Source organism: Camelus ferus, chromosome 1 (genome assembly GCF_009834535.1).
Source record: "Camelus ferus isolate YT-003-E chromosome 1, BCGSAC_Cfer_1.0, whole genome shotgun sequence".
Taxonomy (NCBI): Eukaryota; Metazoa; Chordata; class Mammalia; order Artiodactyla; family Camelidae; genus Camelus; species Camelus ferus.
In genome coordinates, this window is record NC_045696.1 from 51116412 (window position 1) to 51140415 (window position 24004).

At 34.0% G+C, this 24004-nt stretch overlaps 1 protein-coding gene across 2 annotated transcripts in view; it reads left to right on the forward strand.

Annotated features, from left to right (window-relative positions):
• The first annotated feature begins 156 nt into the window (after window positions 1-156).
• The window catches only part of ATP6V1A (ATPase H+ transporting V1 subunit A), a 53046-nt gene continuing 29198 nt past the window's right edge, over window positions 157-24004 (forward strand). The window contains exon 1 of one of the 2 annotated variants that reach the window (XM_006174465.3): window positions 157-302. The gene's annotated coding sequence lies outside the window, so the exon portion shown is untranslated. Of the gene's footprint in view, window positions 303-14458; window positions 14482-24004 lie in introns of those variants that run through there. The other variant, XM_032479332.1, reaches the window with a different exon arrangement.

Below are 24004 nucleotides of genomic sequence, written 5' to 3' on the forward strand. Positions count from 1 at the left end.
CCTTAGCAATGCACTTTAACCCATTGCACCCACGCGTTCTGCATTGCTCTTTACAACATAATCTTTGTGAACGTATTTGTTTTTTTCCTAAAATCTAATCGCAAGGAAATTAATGTTCAAACAATCCGCAAAAATACAGGCCCCCACGATGCAGCGAGCCCGGCTGGGGAGCACAGGGCGGAGCTCGATGTCACGTGACTGTCTAGGCCCGCCCCCCTCTGCAGCTGAAGACTTCCCCTCCCGCTGTGACAGAGCCTCTGGGTCTGTGATCGGTACAGTTTCTGCATCTCGCGCCCCGGCAGGTGAGCAGCGACCGGTAACCGGCGGCTAGTGGGGATGGAAGAGGTGGGAGGAGGAAGAGAAGGGAGAGTGTGAACGTTGGCCTCTGCTGTCCGAGGTTTCCTCCCCGCTGTCATCCTGCACTGGCGAGGAGCTCATTTCTTCAGTTCTCTTGACCTGCTCCCCACTGTGGTCGCCCCTACAACCTAGGGATTTGAGATGTACACCTTTTCTGGGGTTGGGGGTGAGTGCGGCCATTATGGCTTCCTATTCGGAGTCTTTGGGGCTTCGGATAGTGGGCTTGGTTTCAGGCATTCCTTGTGGTCTGCAGTAGCCTCCTGGTCTCAATTCCCAAAGCCCATTCTTTGATGAAGGCCTTGCACGGTCTTTACCTTCAGCCTAGGGCTGGGGAGCGGGGAGATAGGAAAAACCCTGGAGGCAGAGGCGTCTCCTGTGAGACAGGCTTGGGAGAGAATGTCACTGATGTGGCCCTCACTGCGGAGTCATTGTAAAGCTTGCTTCCGAATGTGCATTCTCAGTAATTCTGAGTTTTTATCTGACATCCCTACAAGAGGCGTTTTATAGATGTTCATAAGCTTTGGATGGAACTGGAAGGATATAAGGGGGCCTTTTATCTTTCTCTTACCTGATTTTATGGTGCAGGAAGGGAGAGGACAGTTAAAAGAATAAAGATACACTAGGTTCAAAATAGGCGATATTGGTAATGCGACAGTCTCGTTTGAATGGGGAGGTGCTGAAAGATGGTATTGCGATGTCACGATCTGCCGGAGACCCAGGCTACCTTACGAAAAGTGACTTCCCTGAAAGGGAAGTGATTCTTCAGAAATTAATTGGGCTGGAAAAATAGTTAAACCAAATGTATTTGACGGTAAACTTAAAGGTAAGGAGGTTAAGTCGAGATATTGTTGACTTCATATTTTTGGCCTTTGACATCCTCTTTTGCCGTTTCTCCCTAAAATCCTACTTAATTGCCACTCTCAATCAATTCCTTGACCAGTGGTAAATTTATATTAAGTAGCATTTGTATCCCTCCTTAGCTTTCCCCATTTGTAAACCTCCAGGTGACCTGTTCAGATTTTGATGAAAAGTATTTTGTGAAAACATAGAAATTATGTTGTTTAGGTTTTTGCCCAATCCAGTGTGCTCCCATTTCATAGGTAATATAGTAACCAGTGTTTTGACCCCAAACAATGTGCTTTAGGGAAGAGTGTTTTTCTGTTTGAGGTTAAACTCTTTTATTTATACTGCAAACTCTGAAAGTCCCTTGGTTCTTTTAAATTGGAAGTCCTTACAGAAATTACAAATTTTATTTTTAAAATTTAAGTTATACTTTTTCTTGGTCTGAAAAATCGTATTCTTAGATAAGCCTTGTAGTTTTCTAGCCAGTGTGATTGAAAGAATCCATTAAAAAGCCGAAAAATGAGGAAATTGGAATCATTATCTTTGGTGGGTGTGATTTTTGTTGTTCTGTATCTTCCAAATTCTCTACAATAGACTGTTCTTATTAAGGGGAAATTAAAATTCTAGAGTAAGAGCAATTTAACAAAATATTTTATAATAAGTTCCAAATAGAAAAAACTAGCCTATGGATACTCCTTACTAGAAAATATAATCTTTGAGGTCTTTCTTGCTTTCCTAATAGAGAAGACTACTATTTATAATTTATAATTTTAGTATTTTATACATATGACTTATATTGGACAATAGCACTAATCTATTGATATATCTATGTATCCATGCCTACTACCAATATAAATATAGTTTTATCCCTTAATTTATTCCAGTGTGAGGTTCCCTGATCTCTGGAGGAGAGAAGAACATAAGCAGTGTTACCTTATTGCTCAGGTGACATTCCACCAATAAGAGGAATTCTTTAAGTGTCCTTGAAATCCAAACCAGTCCTTTCTGGGTGAGACTAAAATGGGATAGAGAAAAACCAGCTAAAAAGGATGGAGTACTAGAGGGGAAAATATCAATATGAAAGAGGATGAATGAGTTTGCAGTTTTACTTCACAATTTCCCTTATTTTAGAGAACTTACAAAAGCAATAATTTAACCACTGATGGAATTTGGAAGATTGGCAGTGGGAATTTATGACTAAATTACTACTAAAGTTGAATTTGAAAAAGAGCTTTGACATTATATACAATTTGCACACACAAACAAGTGATTTGAAGCTCAGAAGCCATTTCTGAGGCTAGCTTTATCAGTTTATGAGTATTACATGTAGAAATCTTAACATTCATTAGGGAATTGTGATGTATTCCATCATTAAGTGACACACAAATGTTTCTGTGTTAGGTCTCTGACACCTCTTATGTGCTTATTCTTAGGTTTTTTCTCTGTCACTGCCTTTATAGATTATGGCCACCACCAAGAATGCTTTCTTCCATTGTGCACACAACTAGCTACTCAGTCCTGTAGACTATTACGCAGTATTTTCTGTTTCTCTATTTTCTCTTCTGGCAGATTGTATTTAATTACTATTTGCTGGGCTGTTCCTTAGTAAACTATAAAGCTCCTAGCAATTCAAGGACAGTGTCTTTACTGTTACATCTTTAACACCACAATTCTGAAGTACCTGGTAGGCACTCAATAAATTATTGAATGAATGTTTGACAATTGGGCAGGGAGATTAAACTACTTTTAAAAAATTCTACTGACCAACTTATTTTCATAACATGTATGTTCATATACATGTTTGCAGCATGTTTGGATGATATGGAAGGGAAGAAAAGAGGAATGAGTTGTATTTAATGAAAAATGTGGCTCTGAATAGGCTACACGTGATATAGCACTAGACTAAAAGTCAGAAGACCATCATTTAGCACTGCCACTTTAACTACCTGCTCTTTTAAGTAAAGTTGGGGTTGACGGTTTAGGATTTGATACTGAGGAACCTTCCTGTCAAGGATATTGTGATTGCAAGTGAAATAAACCCTAGATAATCCCTATGAAAGTATTTTAAATACTTAGTGTTATTTAAATGTAAAGCAACATATTGCAGACTTTAAGAGTAGATTTCATAATCCTGTAAACCTGGGTTCAAGTTCTGGTTTTACCACTTATTTAAGTTGTGTGACCTTGGACAATTTACTTAATCTAAAATATTTCCTTAAGTTTAAGTCTATTCCATAGGTACTATTAAATTAGATTATGAATGCAGAGGGCCTAGTACATACAACGTACATGTAAAAAATTAACTTTACTGATATCTAATTTGATTTTATATATTGAATTTCTAAAGGAGACTTTTAGATAATCCTATAAAGTTGAGCAACAAGTTTGGTGTATGCAGAATGGGGTAGAATTTGAAATGAGGCTGTTAGAAAAAAAAACAGCAAGAAAAATATACCTTCTAGTAAAGATTCTAAAACAGATTTATTAATAGGTGCCGAGAATACCAACATAAAGCCTATTATCTTGGTAACTGCAGTGACTTAATATTTCCTATATAAAGATTTTCCAAATCTTATGATCGTTAATATGTGGAATCAATTTAAGGGGGTATTCTATTTCTAATTAATATTCCTGTATACAGTGGACTATAAAAATATATTAAAATTGTACTGAGTAGGTACAATGTATAGTAGGGACTTTTGAGTTTATGCTCATGTTTAAAATTTTTGCCTTTTATTTTAAATATTTTTATATCTTATTTTTTCCTCATTTGGAGTAGATGTAGGAATATAGAGAACACAGCAGAGATGTGAACTAGAGTAAAATTTTTCCTTTCCTAGATTGATGATTCACAACAATTAGTGGTTTTGTAATGGAAAATATCAGTAAATTAAACAGTAACCGAAGTATAACTATCATGAGTTTATTTTTCACCTTACCCTGAAAAAATAGATTACTCATTTGTTCTAAGGAAAAATTTTATTAAGAGATTATTGAATATTCTCTTTAATGTTGTTTTTGATTGTAATGAAATAAATTGTGATCAGCAACCATGTTTTCCATTTAATTTCTTTCTTAGAGACTTTAAAAGTTTATTTTCTTTTTTCCTGTTGTGGACTGAAAGTGACTGGTTTTTATAAGTGTATTCTTTTATGTATATATAGTATGTACATAATATATATGTAGTAAAGACAGCTGAAATAAATATATATTTTCATAGTAATAAATGTTTGTTTTTACTTCAAACTATTAAAGCCATCTTTAAAATTACTCACTACTGTGAATAAAATTATTTAATGATTATTTGAAACTCCTCTTTATATTTGTTCATAGTTAGCTCTGTTTAATAAATTTCACAACTGCAATTAGGTTTTAAAAATTGATGATATTTCATAGATATTTTCAGATTTAAGTTATGTTTTTTTGCTTGCTTTTTTTTGGTGTCACTCTTATGGCTAGCTACTACGATAAAAATTTCAGTTTTGAATCTTAATGCTATCTGTTGAAACTATTGTTCTTTTGTTGATAAACCTTTTAAAAGTTACATCAACAACATGCTATGTTTTATTTTCTGAAAAATAATTAAACTCACTTCATTGAAAATAAAATGGTTAATGCATACAAATGATACAAAAACTATATATGTAGAAATAATTGTATATGCATATTGAAAAGATGAACAGAAATGCATGAAAATAAGGAATTATCTCTAGATTAGGAAATTAAAGAAAGATTTAAAATTTATTACTATACTTTCTATATATTTGAGTTCCTACAATCACTAGTCGTTGCTTGGGCAGCAAAAATTTTATTTGATGTGGAGAATTAAGGCATTTAAATAATGATTTCTTCTTAATTACTTGGATGTCTTAAGTGAAAAATTTTGTGTGTGTCTTAATTGAAGTATAGTGGATTTACAATGTTGTGTTAGTGTCTAGTATATAGTAAAGTGATTCAGTTATACATATATATACGTATTACTTTTCATATTCTTTTCCATTATGGTTTATTACAGGATATTGAATTTAATTTACTGTGCTGTACAGTAGGACCTTGTGTATCTGTTGTATATATAGTAGTTTGTATCTGCTAATCCCGAACTCCTAATTTATTCCTCCCCTGACCCCTTTCCCCTTTGGTAACCATAAATTGTTTTTCTATGTCTGTCAATCTGTTTGTGTTTCATAAATAAGCTCATTTGTGTCATATTTTAGATTCCACATATAAGTGATATCATATGGTATTTGTGTTTCTGACTTATTAAGTGGAAAATTTTGACTTATCCAGATAATTGAAAAAGTTATTTAATTTTTTAAGTGCAGATTTATTTTTAGGCCTACGTCAGTGCAGCAGAATTTTAAAAAGCAGAAGTAAATCCCAGCATATAAAGGAATTTAATACATGGTAAAGTGATACATATTTTAATCCCATGGGAAAAAAGGCACATCTATAATAAATATAACTGATGCAACTTGTCTGTCTAGAAGAAAATTAAATTGAGCCAGTACTTTGCAGCATATGCAGAAACCAATTTCAGATGGATTAAAAGCCTAAATATTTTAAACAATAAAAATATTAACTCCTAAAATTTTTCTACATACACCCTCTAGACGTAGTAATGACCTTTTAAGCTGACATAGGAAATCTAAAAGTCGTAAAAGTAAACTTAGATATATGAAACTACATAGAAATGAAGAATTTTTCAATGGCAAAAATAAAGGACAAAAAACAGAATGAAAAAATATTTGAAATATGTATAACAGATATGGAGTTAACATTTGTAAGAACTATTACATATTAAGGAAAAGTGCACACAGTAGAAAAATGGGTAAAACATGACCAGAACTTCAAGAAGAGATATCCAAACATTCCACAAACTTATGAAAAGATGTATAACTCCGCTAGTAATCAATATACTAACAATGAAATATTCTTTTCTGATTAGCAAAAATTAAGCTAGTGGAGATGTAAATTGTTAGTTTTTTAGTATACAGTCAGGCAATATCTGTTAATACTGAAAAAACATATTGTATCCAGCAATCCCACTCTGTTGGACTCTTTCCTTAGAAATAAAAACACTAGTAAGTAAGTGTTCACATAAATGTTGATTGCAGCATTGTTTGTAGTAGCAAAAACCTGGGAACAAAAGGAATGCCTGTCAATAGGGGTTTTGATATGTAACTTATAGCACAGGCATATTATAGAATGTTTTTGAAGTCAGTTAAAAGTAGGAGTTAAATTGATGCTAGTGAATCAAAAGGATTTCCAAATAAAAGAATTTCCATCACTTATCTTAAGTGAGAAAGGCAGAGTTTAGAGAAATGTATAGAATGAGATTCCATTTTTGTAAAACAGTTGAAAAACACCATGAGTTTTGTATATGCCTGTATGATTGTCAACATTGGAAGGAGGAAATAAGCAAAAGAGAAAAAGAAAAAAGACAGGGGTGTCCACAGTAATGTGTGCGTGTAAAACTACATGTTTATGCCAATCTGTACAAGACAAATTACAGGAAAGACTAGTCATCAAAATGTTTAGTGGTTATCTCAGTTCATGGATGGGCATTTCAGGTAATTTTTATTTTCTTAACCCTTTTCTATATTATGAGTTTTTATTTTTACAATGAACATGTAGTAGTGTTTCTCTAATTAGAAAAAAAACCAATACTACCTTTTTAAAAAGAAAAGATCTGATAGGTCAAAGAAGGAATTAACAAAAGGAAAAGTTCCATTTGAAATGGCTAGAAATGGCAATTGTCTGGAATTTTTTTGTTTTGATTCCTTAGGTATCTGAGGGGAAACTGTATAAATTACCCCAATAATTCCGTAAATTCTCCTTATTTTTGTGTATGTGATAACCCAATAAGAAATTATCACTAAAAATGTACAGGAAAGTGATAGGCATTACCAGATAGGGTTACAAATTGTATCTCTGGTGTGAGTATTAAGTCCTCCAGAAGTGCTTTCTGTCTGAGAGTTATAGAGCATATTGTGCAAGTATGGAGTCTGTCACCTGACTTCTCATGATAGTCAGTACAAGGAAAAGCTCACATTTGAGTTTGGTTAATAAAAAAATCAGATACAAGAGTAACTCTCCTTAAGAAAGCGTCAAATAAGAATGCCTTTGAAGAAGCAAAGTTTAAAGTATTTGTAGTTATTTAATACTTGATTTCAGTCCTTTTAAGAATCTGAAGTTAATATATCAGTCAAAGCCAAAATAGAAAATGGCAGGTGCTGTAGAGTGAGATTTGTTGGATGTTTAAAGCATCTGTATTTGTTTTCTTATGTTGATTTTTTTGTTTTCCCCTTTTCCTTACCAATTTTATTAACTTAATTATATGAATATGTTCTTTATTATAAACTGTACAAATTTTTTTCTTCCAGTTTTTTTGAGATATAATTGACATACAGCATTGTATAAGTTTAAGGTGTAGGGCATAATGATTTGACATACATACATTATAGAATGAGTACCACAATAAATTTAGCGACATCCATTGTCTCATTTGGTACAAATTAACAAAATTTAAAAAAAAAGTTTTTTTCATTGTGATGAGAACTCTTAGGATTTACTCTCTTAACAACATGCATGTATAATATTCAGCAGTGTTAATTATATTTATCATGTTATACATTATATCCCTAGTACTTATTTATATTATAACTGGAAGTTTCTATGTTTTGACCACCTTCATCCAGTTACTCCTCCCCCTGCTCTCCTACCTCTGGTAAGCACAAATCTAATCTCTTTTTATATGAATTTATTTGTTTTTGAAGTATAATTGACCTACAACAAATACTAATTTAGTTCCTGCTACACAACATACTGATTCAATATTTCTGTACATTTCAAAATAATCACAAGTCTAGTTATGTCACCCTGCAAAGATACTACATACTTATTGACTATATTCCCCACACTGTACATTTTATACCTATGACTGATTTCTTCTGCAACTAGAAGTTTGTACCTCTTAATCTCTCCCACCTATTTCTTTCCTCCCCGAGTCCCCTTCACTCTGGCAACCACCTGTTTGTCCTCTCTATTTATGACTCTGTTTCTGTTTGGTGATGTTTGATCATTTGTTTTGTTTTTTAGATTCTACCTATATGTGAAATCATATAGTATTTGTCTTTCTCTGTCTAACTGATTTCACTAATACCCTCTGGGTCATCCACGTTGTTGCAAATGGCAAGATTTCGTTCTTTTTTATGTCTTGAGTAATACTCCATTTTATGCCTACACCACATTATCTTTATTCATTCATCTATTGGTAGGCACTTAGGGTGCTTCCTTATCTTAGCAATTGTAAATAATACTGCAGTAAACACAGTGGGGTGCATGTATCTTTTCTAATTAGTGATTTTGTTTTCTTCAAATAAATACACAAGAGTGGAATTACTGAATCATATGGTAGTTCTATTTTTAATTTTTTGAGGAATGTACAAATTCTTTTTGACAAAAGTTTGAGTATATGTAAATAAAAAGTAATTTTAGAGAAGCAACATAGCAAGCACAGAGGTTAGGGGTGTAGGCACTGGAGTCAGACTGTCTGGCTCAAATCCTGGCTCTGCTACTTCCTAGCAGTGTGACTTCGGGGAAGTTCCTTTTATCTTTCTGTATTACGTTTTTCTCACCTTTAAAATAAGGATATTAAGAGTATATTTATTTCATTAAGTGTTGTCAGTATTAAATGAATAAGTGATTAGAGGAGTAACTGGTACATAATAAAAACTATATAAATATTTAGTTACTATGTTCTTTGCTCAGTTAATTATATAATTTATCACTTGGCTTAATTGTTTTAGCACTCATTGAATCACTCAGTATTTTCTTTCTTTTTTTTTTTTTTTTTTGCTTTACAATTTTCAAGCTTCACACACATGATTTCATATAATCCTATAATAACCTTTGTTTTTCTCCTACCCCTATGTTGCCCCTCCCCCTTTTCTCTTCTCCACTGATAACCGCTAGTTTATTCTCTATATCTGTGAGTCTGCATCTGTTTTGTTTTATTCACTAGTTTGTTTTTTTTTTAGATTCTGCATATAAGTGATTTATTATAGTATTTGTCTTTCTCTGTCGACTTATGTCACTTAGCTTAATGCCCTCCAAGTCCATCCATATTGCTGCATATGGCAAAATTTCATTCCTTTTATGGCTTTGTAGTATTCCATTTTGTGTGTGTGTGTGTGTGTGTGTGTGTGTGTGTGTGTGTATCACATCTTCTTTATCCATTCATCTGTTGATGGACACTTAGATTGCTTCCATACCTTGGCCATTGTAAATAATGCTGCTATGAACATTGGGGTGCATGTATCTTTCAGATTAGTGGGGGTTTTTTTTTTCCAGCTATATACCCAGGAGTGGAATTGCTGAGTATATAGTAGTTCTTTTTTTTTTTTTTTTTTTTTTTGAGAAACCTCCATACTGTTTTCCACACTGGCTGTACCAGTTTATATTCCCACTAACTGTACAAGGTACCCTTTTCTCCACATCCTCTCCAGCATTTATTACTTGCAGACTTTTTACTGATAGCCTTTCTGACAGGTGTGAGGTGACATATCACTGTGGTTTTTTTGGGTGGGGTGGGGTGGGAGCTAATTAGTTTTGTTTGTATATTTATCTAATGGAGGTGCTTGAAATTGAACCGAGGACCTCCAGCATGCTAAGTATGCATTCTACCACTGAGCTATACCTTTCCCCCCTGACTGTGGTTTTGATTTGTATTTCCCTGATGATTAGTGACAATGAGCATCTTTTCATGTGCCTATTGGCCATCTGCATTTTCTCTTTGGAAAGATTCACTTCTGCCCATTTTTTTAACTGGGGTTTTTTTTTTAATTTCTAATTAAGTTGAATGGATAATACCTGTACAAACATAGTAAAAATTATGTATTCATTCATGTGTATGTTTTTTCCCTCTCTCCATCCTTACTCTTTTTTCCCCATATATTTGTTCACAAAAGTAGCATTTCTTCATGTCATTCTAGACCTTACATTTTTCGCTTAACAGTGTTACCTTGGAGATTTTTCCACATTGATATGGTTAAAGATACCTTATTCTTTTTTAATAATAGTCTAATATTCAATAGTACTAATATACCATCATCATCATATGTAACATTTATTGAGAGTTTACTACTGTTTCAGACACTTTTCTTAATACTTTATTTAAATTAATTCATAGAAGGATCACAATAACTTTATGAGATAGGTTTTTTTTATCCTTATTTAACAAATGAGACAATTTAGGCATGGCATGTTTAAATGCCCAACAGTTACACACAGTTCATGAGTAACAGGACTTTGGATTTGAACCCACAGAGTCTCTTTCCACAGATAACTATCTTAATACCTCTGAATGTGTGTGTGTATATATACATATATTCTCTCATACTGCCACGAGTTACTTAACTATGTAGTCTCCATTTAACTGTGAAGTATGTAAGTTAATGGACATTCCAATCTTTTACTATAAGAAACAGTGCTGTAATAGATATTTTGTTAATAGGACATGTTGTATACATAAAGTAAATTTCTAGAAATGAAACAGCTGGATCCAAAGGATTTTGTACATTTTGAATTTTGGTGCCAAATTATTCTCCAATTTAGTGATACCCTGAAGGTCAGATTTGTCCTCAGTATTTAGCAAAAATCTGCCATTTATCTTAAGTCTTTGGTAAGCTGAATAGCTGAATGCCTATAACATTTCTTTCATCCCTAGATTATGTGTTATCTGCTATCATGTAATATCATAGTTTACCATCATATCTAATCATTGAAACAGGTCAGTATAAGAATAAGTTTGACAAATGTCATGACTTTTTGTTACTTTCAAATAACGGTAAGCAGTCTAGATATAACTCAAAGTACTCTTTATGTGATTCATGCATTGAAATTCTTATCAATTGAAGTTTGAATGTAAATTATTGGAGGAGTGAAATGCTACAATTGTTAATAATTGTGGAAATCGCTGATTTTAATGTACCAAAACAATTATGTTAGAACTTTCAAATAGTAAATAGGGAATCAGATTGCCAACTAATATGAACATTGAGAATTTGATAGCTAGTCAAATGTAGGAATAACTATCTTTTCATGTGAAAAATGGGTTGTCACTCTATGAGTCCTAGTCTTAGGTAATGCAGAATTAGGCAGTGAGGGGCTTTACTAGAGCTACAACATGCACAAATTATTTTGAATATAACATACTTCTGTTCAGTTTTCTCTATTTTTTCACTGTTTCAAGAAAGGGAAAAATATCTCTTATTAATCCAAAGAACAGGCTAATTGATACCAAAGTCTTCAATGTGATCCAAAGCAAACACTTAAAATGCAGAATGCTCAAGTCCCAACTTGGTACACCTACAGTGCTTGAATGCAGATTTATAGTACCTGCTATTGTTCAGTGGTGTGTATGTGTGTATTTTAAATATGATCGCATCCTCATGCAAAGATACTGTTGGATAAGGAGAGTGGGGGAGGTCCCTATGAATAGGAAAAGACAAACGGACTGTTAATTCTTTATCATGAGTTATTTCTACCTCAGATAAGAGTGGTATGAAACAACAGACAATAACTATTTCTCTACCTTCACCTTCCAAATGAATCACTGAACCATAGCAACTTTGATATCCAAAATATTACTTAGCTTGAGTCTTGGGCGACAGACCCTTCTTTGCCTCATGGCTCAAAAGTTCACTCAAGATAGGGTTAAGATTTTCCTAAATCCTCACCCAAGATACTGCCATTAAGCCCTGTTCTGAAACATAGATGAGTAAGTACTTTAGAGGCATATCTGACTAGTATACTCCTGAACTAATAAGGGACTGTGGAAATTCCCAGGATTTGCTGAACTTGACCGGACAAGAAGGTGCCCACACAGCCTTGTCAGGAGCCACATAAGTTCATTCTAAACAAACAGGCAAAAACCGGTTTGGTTGTTTTCAATGGTTCCCCTTACAGTGCTACTAGGGTTAAGATTCTCCATTAGTCTCATAAGCCATATAATCTTTTATAACTATTAGTTGACAAGTAAAAAGAAAATGCGATGTGTTCGGTGTAAGCATTATGCCTTTATAGGATTCATATTGTCAATACTTTGTCCTTTTTTAAAAGAAGTTTTATGGAGGCATAATTGACGTAATCACATATATTTCAGGTGTGCTGTTTGATGTTTTGATGTATGTGTAGATACTTGTGAAACTGTCAGTATAGTGAACGTATCCATCCACCCCCAAAAGAAGTTTCCTCATGCCTCATCCCTACCTTCTATACCGCCCCACTACCCGTCCCCAAGGAACCACTGATTTGTTTTCTATCACTATAGGTTAGTTTGCATTTTTTAGAATTTTGTATAAATGGAACTCTTTTTTGGAGTGGTCTGCCTTTTACATGTTTCAGTGATGCATTTCTTTTTTATTTCTGCACTCAGCAATGTGTATTCACTGTAAACCAAAAATACCACAATTTGTTTATCCCTTCACTTATTGATGGATATTTGCATTGTGTTTCTACTTTTTGGCTATTATGAATAAAACTGCTTTGAACAGTCTTAAAAGTCTTGGGATATAAGCTTTCATTTCTCGTGGGTAAATACTGAGGAGTAGAATGACTGGATCGTATGGTAGGTGCATGTTTAACTTTGTAAGAAACTGCCACATTGTTTTCCACAGTGGTTGTGTATTTTACATTCCTAGCAGCAGTATATGAGAGTTCTAGTTCTGCGTCCTTACCAACACTTCCTATGGTCAGTATTTTAAAATTTTAGCCATTCTACTAGGTGTGGAGTGGCATTTAATTGTGGTTTTCATTTGCGTTTTCCTAATGGTGTTAAGCATGTACTTACTTATTTTTCATGTATTTTTTTGCCATCCGTAATATATCTTCTTTGGTGAAGTATATGTTCAGATCATTCGCCCATCATTTTATTTTTATTTTTTTCTTATTTGTTTGTTTGTTTTGATTTTGATTTCTTTTGATGGAGGTACTAAAGGTTGAACCCATGATCTCATGAATGCTAAATAAGCATGTGTTCTACCACTGAGCTATGCCACCTGCCCGCCCATCATTTTAATTATGTTGTTTTCTTATTGAGTTTTGAGAGTCCGTTTTATATTCTAGATCTAAGTCATTTATCAGACGTGTGCTTTACAAATATTTTCTCCCAGTCTGTTACTTGTCTTTCTGTTCTATTCTAAAGAGCAGAAGTAATTTTTATGAAGTATAATTTTCCAATTTGTTCTCTTATGGATTGTGCTTTCTAGTGTTCGTATCCAATAAATCTACTTAATCCAAGGTCACAAGAAAGTTTTTTTTTAACATTTCTTTATTGATTTATAATCATTTTACAATGTTGTGTCAAATTCCAGTGTAGAGCACAATTTTTCAGTTGTACATGAACATATATATATTCATTGTCACATTTTTTTTTTCTCTGTGAGCTTCCATAAGATCTTGTATATATTTCCCTGTGCTATACAGTATAATCTTGTTTATCTATTCTACAATTTTGAAATCCCAGTCTATCCCTTCCCACCCCCTGCCCCCTTGGCAACCACAAGTTTGTATTCTATGTCTGTGAGTCTATTTCTGTTTTGTATTTATGCTTTGTTTGTTTGTTTTTAGATTCCACATATGAGCGATCTCATATGGTATTTTTCTTTCTCTTTCTGGCTTACTTCACTTAAAATGACATTCTCTAGGAGCATCCATGTTGCTGCAAATGGCATTATGTTGTCGGTTTTTATGGCTGAGTAGTATTCCATTGTATAAATATACCACATCTTCTTTATCCAGTTGTCTGTTGATGGACATTTAGGCTGTTTCCATGTCTTGGCTCACAAGAAAGTTTTATAGTTTTAGGTTTTACATTTTGGTCTGCCATCCATGCCTATTTATTTTGTATATGGTGCAAGATATGGATTGAAGTACCCTTTTCGCATTTATATATCAACTTGATCTACCACCAACTGTATTTTCTCCACTAAATTGCCTTTTCACTTATATCAGGAATCAGTTTTCCATTTATGTGTGCGGTTGTATAGCCTTTTTGTGCTAATATTTGTTTGTAAAATTTAAAATAATAGTAACAGGTGGAATAATAGGAATAAGATTTTATCTATTCTTTGTAGAATTATTTGGTGCACTAGCACTCATAATGTCAAACAAAACAACCACTAAAACTATAACATTTATAACTTTTAACACATATTTTTCTTCTTTTATATCAGAAGGTCATTCTGTGGTGGTAATATTTGGCTTCAGCTTTGACCTCAGGTAAATACTGATTTTTAAAATCTTGGCCATTGGGCATTAGGCCGAAATGTGTATTTAGTGCCCTTCAGAGGGGTTGTATCAATTATCACTCAGTGAATGTGAATGCCTGTTTCCCACACACCTTTACCAGTACTGTCACTAAGCGATATTTAATAATAGTCCTGCTGTGTGTCAAGGCGCTTTACTATCTAATTGTGGTGCTCATTGAACAAAGCAAATATGGTCCCTGTTTTCCTCACACTTACAGTAGAGACAAACATTGAAAAATTCTGTTCACAGATTTTTAATTACAGCAGTGGCAAGTGCTAGAGAGGTGCAATATTGAAGGCTATGAGTGCATTCCAGGGGAAACTGGAAGTTAATTCCTTAGCAAACCATACTATTGAAAACCTCCATCTGTAATTAAGTCCTTCTCTCCCTACAGCCAATTCAGTTAAATAAATCCTGGTTATTAATCATAGAATACTAGGCAAACATGTTGAAAGGCAAATGTCTTGCCCTCTAAATTGAAAACATCTGTGCACTTTTGACTGAAGTTATAACTTAAAATCCGCATTGTGAAGTGTTTTTTCACCTATATTAATCAGGATTCTTTTCCTCTTTCATCCTCAGTTTATGCTTTACGTCATATTTTTATTGCAAAGATTTCATGAATTCCTGAGTTGGTGGTGAACCTATTTAGGGTGATGCTTTAGTTTAGTTTGTTGGCTCTTTTCTTCATAGTACATCAAATAGAAGAGTATGATATTACTGATAGTATCTTAGATTAGATGAAATATGGTATTATTTCTAGGTAGGAGAGTGTGTGTAGGGGTTGCTCCTGTGAGACAGCAGCGTAAGAGTACCCTTATGGATCCTTAGTTGGTTGCCTTACCTTGGCTTCACCTAGTCGGTGAGTTAAAGTGAATGAAAGTATACTAGCAAAATGTAAAAATTAAAAATACTGCTTCTGAAAATAAATCCTAAGGAAAAGTATATAACAAATGCTTATTTTCTTTATTGTTTGTATCATTTGACTACCTACATTCTTGGTAAGTTAAGATATAAAATCAGTGACTCATTTTTTCTTTGTAACCTGCAATCAAGAAATATTCTAAAAGTTCACACAAAAGTCTTATGGGTATTAATGTTAGCTTCACTATAACTTTTAACTCTTCTGTAAGTTTTATCTAAGAAATAAGAAAAATAAGAATTTCTCACTGAGATACTGTTTTAGATAACTTCATTATTCCAAATTTATGATAGTATATTAAATAGAAATTTTCCACTGCTATTCCCTATAGCAAAATTGTGTTGAATCTGTTTTCAGTAATATTCGTATTAGTCCCAAATTTGCCCATTAACTTTGCAATTAAATTTATATATGTTTTTACTATTATAATCAGTTATTTATGTTTGTGTTATAAATGTAGGCATTAATAAAATACAGCGTTATGTGTTGTTATTGAAAAATCTTGGTTTTTTAGGAGATAGATATTTTAGGAACAGTCAATTCATAGTTGTTTCTCTACTTCCGCTTTAGTTTGTCGATGATCTGTTACGTCATCTTTTTTCATCTCTTCCCTTTTGCCTGCATATTATCATTTGTCACTGTAATGTAGTCAGTTAATAATAGAAAAGAGGCATCTTTTTTTTTTTTTAAGGTAATGAAGGTTAAAGCTACTGGCTAAAATAAAGTCTTCTGAATTATTTGTTATTAAAAGCTAATTTTTTTAATTGAAGTACAGTCAGTTACAATGTGTCAGTTTCTGGTGTACAGCATAATGTCCCAGTCATGCATCTATTACGAACATATACATACATTCGTAAAAGTTTATATGTTAAAATCAGACTAAATTTGGGCTTCTTTGTGCCAAAGCTCTAATCTTGAGTGGATTGCTTAAGTCTCAAAACCTGTTTCCCAATCAAACACTTGCCTCATAGGACTGTTTTTAAGGGTTAAATGAGATGTGTTTGTTATAATGCTTGGAATGTGATATATGCTTAACAAGCAGTAGTTGATATTATTTATTCCTAATTTCAGAACATTTTATTGAGTTACTGCTGTGCAAGGCTCTATCCTACATGGAGGGAAGGGAGTAAGAAAACAATACATATACTCCTTGAAGGCAGGGATACTTGAGTCTGTTCATATGACAGTTCTACCATTGGTCATAGGCTTCGAGCCTGTAAACTCATACCATAGAACTTATACACTAAACACAGTATTTTGTTATTCCGGTTAAAACTTTGGATTGTCACACTCAGTATAGTTCAGTTTTATTTATAAAAATTTGAAGTGGAAGGAATCTGTGATTGTTTGCTTCTAGGAATGCTATCAAAACTGTTTATGGCTAAGCTTGTCAACAAGCCATAAGCATATGTGGCTGATATGATTTGAATTCTAGCCCCCACTTAATTGTCCACTATAACTTTTATCTTTACTATTTCTTTTACAGAAATGCCTTTATTTTGATAAATGAAGAGGTGTATGTGCCCTCAAAAATTTTTATTCTTTTAGGAATAGATTTTTCCTGATTCTGTTAGTCCAGTTTGCCACCTGTGATTTTTCTGTACTTCCCTACGCTGATTCCCCCTTTTGTCTGCACATTTCCTTGTAGTCCATCTCAGTAATTTTTGTGAACTATTTAAGTAATGGCCTTATGTTTGCCTGTATTCTTAACCTTTTGGTCTATCCATTTAAAAAAATAGCAGTATGAAATATGTATAGTATATAAAAATATTTATTCTTGAAACCCTTTCCTTTTTTGTTATGTTGGCTAATTCAGTGGACTCGTAAAGGCAACAAGAACCCAGATGCTTTCTGTCTTTCAGTTTTGCCATCCTTAGCAAGGTGGCCTATCGGCTTAGATTTGCTTTCTTTAGGATCTCACGGTGGCTGCATGTCCCATGCAGATGACCCAGTCACGATGGAAAAGGTATTTCTCATGGCCTGTATCTTTTGAAAAAGCAAATAAATCGTTCCCAGAGGCTCCCCAACAGACTTTACCTTACTGTTTATTGGTCAGAATATCATGACATGCTCATTTCCAAACCATTCATTGGCAAGGGAACTGGAATTACCTTGAAAGCTTACCAAAATTTGAACCAATTTAGGGTTTTGCTAGCAAGATAAAAATTGGGAACTAGTTACGCTAATCAGTAATCTGCCACATAAGCCTCTCTAACGGTGTTGCTAGGTAGGTAGAGTAAATAAAATGAATAGGAAAGTGCTTCACAAAATGATTTAGTACTATATAAATATAAGGTAATGTTATTTCCTGGAATTCTGCCTATTCTATACTTTTGTTATAATTTATAACAAGCATAAAAATATTAAACAGATCATGATGCATTTCCATAGGTAAATTATGTGTGAAAACAAGTATTTGCTTTTGACCAACTAGATTCTTCATCTTAAAAAAAAAATCTGTTATTTCCAAAGACAGTCTTCAATCAATTGGATAGAATGTATTTTTTTCAAGTGTTACGTTAAAACAATACTTCATTGTCAAAGAAGTGCCCCTGTGTCAATGAAGAATTTTGTGTGTAAATAAATATTGTCTTGGAATCTTGGTATTTAGCTTTTATATGACACGTCACTCTTGACTCTAGCAGCTCTATCATCCAACATTGGTAGTAAAAACATTCCTGGAATAGTGAAATTACTAGGTATAATGCATTAACCAGTAGCAGTTTGGAGGAGACCTTGTAAAATGGAAGGAACAAAAGCGAGCCTCTGCTGTTGGGATTTGCCACTGCAGTGTTCTGCAGTGTGTGGGAGAGACTGATGACTCATTAGATCAGATGGTTGCCTGTGCTATCTGGATTTTTCCCCTTCTATAGCAGGGTATTTTTTTTTTCCTCAATCTTTCACAAATATGAGGGTAAGGGGTTTCAGTGTGTGACTATTAGAATCTTGGCTGTAAATTGCATTTACTTTTTATCCTCAAAATAGGAGTCCAACAGCTAAAGGTAAATTTTAAAAAATACAATCATTAAGTTGATTTCTCTGAGTGCAGCTATATATACTACATGTTTTCATGAAGAAACTATTTTTTGGGGGTAGGGGAGATAATTAGGTTAATTTATTTTTGTTATTATTATTATTATTATTTTAATAGAGCTATTGGGGATTGAACCCAGGATCTCATGCATGCTAAGCAAGCACTCTACCACTGAGCTATACCCTCCCCCTGAAAGCAACTATTTTTAAAGTAGGTATCATGCTTTTATTTTTTAGATTGAGAGTAACAATAATAGCTGCATATTGTATTAGAAAGGAATTATTAAGTAGCATATAAAATTTCATGTAGCATTAAATCATATCATGGTAGTTTGGATTGTATGGAGATTTGGCATTAGATTAAATTTCAATATAATCCAACTTAAAATATAATTTGCTTATTGCAAGTTAAAACATTTTAGGAGGTTATTGTCTTAACATTTTTAAAAGCCTGTGCCTTTTCATATAGAAGCATAAGCATTTAATGGTGAAGCACAAGGTTTTAGTGGGGCATTTTTATTTCACTGTTTTCATAGATAACAATGAAGGGTGATTAATGGATATAAATTAGTATGTTGTGTGGCCATGCCTATCAAACTGCTATATGCTTTGCCCTATTCAGTTGCTAAGTCAGTATAATATATCTATCTAATTTATCATTTTTATTTTATTGTGAGGAAGAAGCACTTTCACATTTTTCTTATAAAACAGATATTGTATATGATGAAGTAGAGTGCAAAACTTGTTTGGATTAAGAGAATTTATAAGAACATACAAAATCCCAGCTAAAACTGCTATAACATCTTACTGTCTGTCAAGATTCTGGAAGGTGGTGGGAAGGTATTCATTTTCATGTTTACTTGTTTTTCTGCAGTTGGGGTGCTTTGGTGAAAAAGCTTTAGAAGTGCAATAGGAACCCTTATTTCAGTGCTGTGGGAACTGCAAATTGTAATGTTCAGAGAGCCTGTTACCTTGGAGCAATCCTTGGAAGTTTCTCAAAATGTTTAAATGTTAAAAAGTTGGAACCTGAAACTTTTGGACCAAAGAAAACACATTTTCCAACTCTATCAGAAAATAGTACTTGAGGCTTCTTTTCCTGTAACTACTGGTGTTGGGCTCTATGTAGGGTTTATGTTGAAGGAGGAGGAGCAAGTTCTTTGTAGAAATGAAGGCTTTCTTTGTACGGGGACCTGAGCTCTATACTCGTTACCTGAGTTAACCTGATGTAACTAATTTCAAAATAACTAAGAAGACAGGACAAAAATTGTAGTACTTCAAATGTGAGTCTTAAGTTTCAGTTACATAAGGAGTAATCAGTTTGTTCGTTATTTAATTATTTATTTTTATTTTTTTATTTTATTTTTTAAACATTTTTTTACTGAGTTATAGTCATTTTACAATCTTGTGTCAATTTCCAGTGTAGAGCACAATTTTTCAGTTATACTTAAACATACATATATTCATTGTCACATTTTTTTCGCTGTGAACTACCACAAGATCTTGTATATATTTTCCTGTGCTATACCGTATAATCTTGTTTATCTATTCTGCATACACCTGTCAGTATCTACAGATTTTGAAATCCTGGTCTGTCCTTTTCCACCCTCCGCCCCCTTGGCAATCACAAGTTTGTAAGTTTGTATTCTATGTTAAGTCTATTTCTGTTTTGTATTTATGTTCTTTTTTTTTTTTTTTTTTTTAGATTCCACATATGAGTGATCTCATATGGTATTTTTCTTTCTCTTTCTGGCTTACTTCACTTAGAATGACATTCTCCAGAGACATCCATGTTGCTGCAAATGGTGTTATGTTGTCAGTTTTTATGGCTGAGTAGTATTCCATTGTATAAATATACCACATCTTCTTTATCCAGTCATCTGTTGATGGACATTTAGGCTGTTTCCATGTCTTGGCTATTGTAAATAGTGCTGCTATAAACATTGGGGTGCAGGTGTCCTTTTGAATTAGGGTTCCTTCTGGATATATGCCCAGGAGCAGGATTACTGGGTCATATGGCATATCACTTCACACCAGTCAGAATGGCCGTCATTCAAAAGTCCACAAATGACAAACGCTGGAGAGGCTGTGGAGAAAGGGGAACCCTCCTACACTGCTGGTGGGAATGCAGCTTGGTGCAGCCACTGTGGAGAATGGAGATTCCTCAAAAGACTAGGAATAGTTTAGTTTGTTCATTATTTAAGTATTCTGGTTTCTCTGGAATCAGGTGTCAAGAGGGAGTCTGGTATGTAGGATGTTTCTTAGGGATCAACACATGTGAAAGGAAGGGACAGAAGCAAAGTTGGGCAGGGGAAGAAGTTGGAATGCAATGCAAGCCTGATAAAGCCTCAGCCAATTGGGTGGGGTATGTGGAGTGAGTATTTATTGCTTGTAAGAGTGTCCCACATTGGGCTGACGTGGTGGAGTTTTTATACCAGTCTTTTATGCTCTGTGAAGAGTGTGAATGTGGACAAGGCACCTCTCTGCATCTGAGGCCGACCCTGAAGGGCTGACACCTGTTGGCTATCTACTGACAACCCTCCCCGTCCTTCCTTGAAGAGGAATCTGGGTGTTGCATCTCTGTATCTGATAAGACATGTCTTAAGGCAGAGATGGTTGTCCTCTGTACCATGAAGGATTGTTTGGATGCATACAATAGAAATCAGTGTAGTTAATTTAGAAGTCACAGAAGGCAAGTGCTTAAAGAGCATCGGCTTTGGAATCAGACTGCCTCAGTTCATAATCCCACCTTTATTTGCTGGTTTTGTGATCTTGGGCAAAGTTACTTGCATCTCTAGTCTTTAGTTTCCCCATTTATGAAGTGGAGGTGGTATTAGGGGGTATGGAGTTACTCTGCAACTGTTCCCTAAGTGCTTATTCCTGGCCCAGGCACTGTTTTATTTGCCCTCATGAAACTTGGCATTCTGGAGAGTGTACAGACAAAAAACAAATAAATTAAAAAGAAAAATTATATTCCTTCAGGTGCTATGAAGAAAAGCAGGGTAAGAGAATTGAGGACGACAGTGGGAAGAGGGGGCTATTTCATGGGAGTGAGGAGAAAACATTCTAGACAGGCACAGCAAGTGTAAAAGTCTGAGTCGCTGGAGCCAAGATTAAAATTTAACATGTTAAAACATTTAAAGTGGACAAAAGTGCTTGGAGTTCCTGCATTTTATACTTTAAAAACTGGTATTTTTATAATTTTCTTATTTTTTCCTGAAAGATCTTTTAAGAGCTCGTTTTAGGATGTATTTGCAAACACTTCTCTGCATAAAACACAGTGGGATACAAAAAGTAAAATTACTCGTAACCATCATATTTTTCTCCTCTTAACATTGACCTTTTTTTTTCCTTCTAGTTTTCTGCTTATTGACTATATTCCCCACACTGTACATTTCATGCCTGTGACTCATTTATTTTGCAACTGAAAGTCTGTGCCTCTTAATCTCGCATTTCTTTCCTCCTCCCACTTCTCTCTCCCCTCTGGCAACCACCTGTTTGTTCACTTTGGAATGTTGATTTGTTTTTTAAATTCCACATATAAGTGAAATCATCGAGTATTTGTCTTCTTCTGTCTGGTATATTTCACTAAGCATAATACCCTCTGAGTCCATCCATGTCATCACAGGTGACAAAATTTCATTCTTTTTTACAATACCCCATTGTGTGTGTATATATATTTTACATATATATATACACACACATGTACTGATGGGCACTTAGGTTACTTTCATATCTTGACTGTTGTAAACATTGACTTTTAAAAAAGTAGAATAATCTTGATTTGCTATGTAAGACTATTAATCAGATGAATGCAAATTTATGGATCTGGTGAAAAGCAGATAGATACTCAGATACTAAGTAAATTTATAGAATTATGAGTTAGGCTGTCGATTCTCTTCCTGGTATGATGTCACTGTTCCAGATACCTGCTGTCTTTGGAGTAAATTAACCAATATATGCCTAAAACTAAAGTTAAAAACTATAGAATCATCAGTTTCCTATGATGGCTAGGATTATTCAGCTGAATGATAAGTCTACAAGGTATCTGACTCATGGACAAATTCATTTGATTTCCACTAATTATTGCTCGTAACATTTGGAGCTTCTCACTGTTGTTTTAAAGAGAAAATGTGTAAATACCTATTTTAAAAAATCAGAATAGATACCATTATTACCTCATGAACTCTCTAGGACACCTTCATGAACCCTAGGAGATTTGAAGCATCTGTAAGGAAGATCTACGGTATATTCTAATGCCTCCTTGTTCATCTTTCAAATTTCAACTTAGCCTCCTCTAATCATGCTTGTCCTGACTTGAGTCTAGGTTAGATGCCTCTGCTTTGTGCCCTTCTAAATCAGCCTGCACTGTTCTTATGAGAGCATGTTTGTCACTTTGTAACTACTTTTGCCTTTTTATCTACCAGACCAGAAGCTCCTTGAAGGAGAGATTGTGTCTACTTACTCCATCATATTCTTAGGCTATAATATAGCACCTGGCACATCATCAATGCTTAAAATAAAATCTACTTAGTTTTAGAAAATAAAGTTACAGTAAAATATACATACTAGCTAAGAAAAAAAAAAAACTAACCAAGTGACTAGATTTGGTTCAAGTAACAAGAAAATAAATATATTAAGCACTTTTTAGAAATTAGGCAGTATTAGCTTGTACTAACAGAATAAAGTTAATAGCCATGAGTATTACTTTTCTGTCAGGCTTACTGTTAGGTGTTTCACATCAACCCTAATAGATTTTACAGATGAAATGAGGCTCGAAAGATTGAAAGAATTTGATTTGCTCAAGGACACAACTTATAAATTCATACTCAATTTGTCTGACTCAAAGCCTTGGTCTGTTTTTCAATGTAAAGAAGCAGCAAGAACAGATGAAGAGGTACTCTTCAGTACTTAAATAACGTTTAGAATACAGTTTTTAATTTTGTTTGCTCTGTTTTAAAAGGAATATTGACATCATGAAATACTTCCAGAATAGGATAGCCTCAGGGGAGAAGGATCTGAAAGAAGATTGTCCTTTGAGGGACAGCTGAAGACCACTAAAGAATTTCCATGGAAAGGGAACATACTCTGTGTGGCCACAGTAGTTGGAAGAAATAAGGCCAGAGGGTAGAAGTTATGGGGAAGTAGATTAGAGCAGATTTCTAAAAATAGAATTGAAGCCCTGTTTAAATTGTAGGTATTACTGATGGAATTTTTGTAAGCATTTTACATGGAACATTTTTGACAAATTGTGATTTAGTCATAATTCTGGGATAGGTGGTATTTTCAAATGAAGATATTAAGAAAGTTCAATTTATCCACCATCTCCTGCAACATGTCACTGGTAGAATCAGGATATTTCCTAAGTCTGCTGACTCAGTATTTCATGCTATTTCCACTTAAACAGGCAGATGACTGTGTATCATGCATGCTTTGTACGAAATGCCCTACAAATTTGGGAAAGAAGTTAGACTGTATGGTTATCAAGTTCTCTTCTGACTTTGAAAATCTTTGATTTTCTGAAGATTGAAATTTGACCTC